General features: G+C 47.2%; 1 long non-coding RNA gene and 1 other non-coding gene across 3 annotated transcripts in view; one reads left to right on the plus strand and one right to left on the minus strand.

The window, feature by feature from the left end:
- The window catches only part of LOC116095567, a 10,106-nt gene that overhangs the window by 3,938 nt on the left and 2,243 nt on the right, over positions 1-3,925 (minus strand). For both annotated transcript variants that reach the window (XR_004120638.1, XR_004120639.1), the window contains exon 4: positions 2,182-2,406. This is a non-coding gene — a long non-coding RNA (uncharacterized LOC116095567). The remainder of the gene's footprint in view (positions 1-2,181; positions 2,407-3,925) is intronic.
- On the plus strand, positions 1,456-1,574 carry LOC116097202. The gene has a single exon (XR_004121264.1). It is a non-coding gene; the product is annotated as a 5S ribosomal RNA (ribosomal RNA).

Consider the following 3,925-nt stretch of genomic DNA (forward strand, 5'->3'; position numbering starts at 1 on the left):
GGGTTATCAGTTGATGGCTGACTGTTTAAATAAGTTATGTTTAAACCCATATAAATAAGGGTATATGATTCGTGCATTAAAGGATAATGTCCACTGCACATGGAAAATATGCACATGGACTGTTGTTGAGAAAGGGAGCAGATGTCAGTACAGTAGCTGGAACTCTCTCCTTTTGACTTCGATACCAGCCTACCTGGCTCCTCCATCCCTGGAAGACATATTCTAACTGACACCAGGCTCCCAGACACAGGAACCCAGCCTCCCTCAGTTATGTCTGAATTTTGAGCATTGTCTACTCTAGCTGTCTTTCGTTTTTTAAGACTACTCTGAGACATCTAGGCCTGGGGCCTAGTAGAAGTTGCCCTGGGGCCCGGTAGAAGAAGATAGAGGTACACGTTAGAGCCTGCTCCAAGATCACCTGCCCAGGCCTTATTATGTCGGACTCTTTCTTTCCTGGCTGTGGCCAAGGTACAAATGCTCATTTCCCCTTCATCGAACCAGCTGGCCCTTCCTAAAGGAGAAAACTGCATCCAGCACAATCGCTCTGGGGCTGTGCCAGAGAGGGAGTCATTTGCTTAACGTTTTGTAACAAAGAGCCCATTCAAAGAGTTTCCCCAAAATAAATAGTCTACTCCTAAGGTCATAGCCGTCTCTCGTCCTTTTAGGACAAAAACTATTTTATCTGGAAGCTTTAAGCATTGAGGTTTGAGGGGGGAAAAAAAAACAGCAAGGATCCAGAATTTTAGATAGACCTTTATATACTTGTGGAGAGTAGGTACCAACATATTAGAAAGAGGGATGATTTCTGAGTAGATGGGAAAGAATGGTCTTTAAAAATCCCCATGGGAGGGAACTAGAATGATGGTTCAGTGGGAAGAACTTCTGCTCCTACAGAGGACCTGGGTTCAATTCCTAGCAGCCATATGGCAACTCACGGCTGTGTAGCGACTGACAGCCATATGTAACTCCAGTTCCAAGAGGATCCTATTCCTTCTGCTAACCTCCTTGGCTACCAGACCACATGCAGTGCACATATGCACATGCAGGCAAAACACTCATACATGTAAAATATAATAAATCTAAACAATTCTTTAAGAAGTTCTTTGCTTTATAGGTCTTTTTCTATAGTAAATATCCATTATTTGGTAATGTGTGTAATTATATATTTAGTAATATATATGTTTCTTAACATAAAATTTATACGTTAGAAACAGGTGACAGCATACATGGTTCATGTTATTTTGCCTGGCTCACTAATAAAGTTGGTCAATGTGGTAGGAGTGGGGACTGCCTCAAGTTGGCCACAGGCCCCTAGGAGACCCTGCCATCCTTTCTATTCCCCCCTGAAACTCCCAGCAGTCGCCTTTAGAACTCAGCTATTCTTTATCATGCTCCAGCAAATTCGTCTATAGTGTCAAAGAAAAACTGCATCACCCAGCATTAAGTCTAAAGCCCGTCTATGGCCATACCACCCCGAACACTCCCAATCTCGTCTGATCTCGGAAGCTAAGCAGGGTCGGGCCTGGTTAGTACTTGGATGGGAGACCGCCTGGGAATAACGGGTGCTGTAGGCTTAAAAAAAAAAAAAAAAAAAAAAGTCTAAATCCCGAACAGGAAAGGGGCCAGTGAAACAAAAATGACATTATCTGGCAGTTTTCCAGGCTTGCTGCACTGCCCCTCTGCCACCTACTGGTGGCCACCAGTCCCTAATCAGAGGGCCAACCCAGAGAAACCCAGTTCCAGGCTTACTGATAAGGGAGGCCAAGTGGAAAAGGCCAGTGTACGCAGAGCAGGTGTATCTCCAGGGAGGATGGGGGAGCAACTGCATGCCACAAAAAGGACTGTGGGAGCGGAAGCAGTGGCCAACCCAACATGGCTTCTGTCTAGGTGATAACTGGGACATTAACAGTGAGACACAAGAATGAAGCTGGAGTGTTCACACGCTCCCATTGGACCTCCTCCCAGGTCCATTGCGGTGACGAGGATGGTGCAGCTTGGCCTATTAATCACCCGCTGTATCAGGACCTTGAACTCTGACATCCCATCTCCTGAAAGAGGAATTAAGGACAGACTCCAGGCATGCTGATTTCCAGAATTTTCTAGATCATCTTAGCCTGCCACCCTCTCGTAGTAGGTGGGCAGAGCATGGCTCTTGTGTAACCACGGAGGACTGTGTCTTACCAAGGCATCAAAGGGTGCAACCTTGATTTCTCCCAGGCTCAGATCATTCCTGCCATCCGACAGGTGTGTACCATGTGTCGGGATCAGATCAAATGGAGGCGCTTTTGTGGAGCCATACGTCTCTGCTTGTGCTGGGTTCCTTCTGTCCTTTCCTTCCTTCTTCCTTTCCACTTCTTTTCTCTTGCTTTCCCAGGCTCTGGACCAATGATGCTGGAATGGAGCAACCTACAGGTAGCAAACACTATAAGTGCCCCGAACTAAACCCTCTCCACACTCACTATCCCTTACCATCAACAGCTCACCCCTGCAAGCACCCCCGGAAACACCCAGCCTTCGGCCTGAAGCATCTCTCCTTGGGACATTCTTGTCCAGAGAACAGGGTTGCCAGGTAGAGGACGTCCCTGGGAACAAGCCTCAGGCACTAGAGAGGAGTAGGAAGTAAATGCCCAGCTTCTTGCCCTTGGGTGTAGCAACTGTGAGCATGCTCTACACAGTCTGGAGAATCTCTGTGGGGCTGAAGACCAATCACCTGTATCAGAAATAGCTATTCTTTCGCCTGGACTGACACTTGTGTAAACTGTACTGAAATTCTTGTCTCAGGGTCTAAAGTCATGCAGTCCTACACACCTGGTGTGTGTGTGTGTGTGTGTGTGTGTGTGTGTGTGTGTACCCATACCAGTGTACACCAGAGAGCAATGTCAAGTGTCCTACCTGAGGCTCCCTCCACCTTGAATTTTGAGGAGTCTCTTACTGTCTGGGAACTCAGGAGTGTGCTAATTTGGCTGGCCAGTAAACCCCAGGGATCTGTTTGTCTCTGCATCAGAGGTGCTAGGATCACACACACACACACACACAGACACACACACACACACACACACACACACGCTCACACACGCTTACGTCCTAGAGAGACTGAACTCAGGTCCTCCTGCATATGAACAAGTCTACCAGCTGAGTCATCTTCCCAGTCCTCACTATCTGTTCCTTATGGGATCTGCCTATAAAGGCCCTGGAGCCACACCCACCACAGCTGACCTCTGTCTCTCAAGGAGCACTTTCCATTGGTGTGGAGAGATGGAGGCACAGTTTCTGAGCACCTGTCAGCTCAGGATGAGAGTTGAAAGGAACAAGAGAACATTATGTTGTCAGGGGAGCGTCAGCTTTACTCCTCAGAGACAGATGCTGCTGCATCTCCTCCCTTTCTGTCCCGGAGAAATGTTGGTTCCCATCTGATTGAGGTGGTCCGTGAAAGATGTGTAAAGATGAGGGGTCAAAAGTTTGCCCTGTCATTTAGCCATTAGGGATACCATACTGTCTCTCTAATTTAACTGAGAGCTCAGGATGTCAAAGATCAGTAGACTTCAAGTCCATCTTCTGACTTTAACTGGAGCGATGGAATAGTAAAGAAAGGGTTAGACTGGGAAGCTGGCTTGCTTCACTACCCTGAGCCTCAGTTTTTCACATCTTAGATGTGGGGATGAGAACCCACTTGGGAGCAACGTGTGCTGTGGACATGTGGATGCATCTGGTACGCAGGACTTAGGTTAGGCAAACTGTCAGATGAAATCACTGTGGCGGTGTGAGGACTGGGTGGACTGAGTTTGAAGCATGAGAGAGGAAACCTGAGATTAAGGAGAATGCTCTTTCAAGGCTCTGTGAACATGGTTGCCCATCCCTTCATTTGAAGTTGCTTATATATCCCTCAAGCTTCAGTATAATTGCCTTTTGCAAGTTCAAACTAAGA

The sequence above is a fragment of the Mastomys coucha genome, unplaced genomic scaffold (assembly GCF_008632895.1).
Source record: "Mastomys coucha isolate ucsf_1 unplaced genomic scaffold, UCSF_Mcou_1 pScaffold18, whole genome shotgun sequence".
Classification (NCBI taxonomy): domain Eukaryota; kingdom Metazoa; phylum Chordata; class Mammalia; order Rodentia; family Muridae; genus Mastomys; species Mastomys coucha.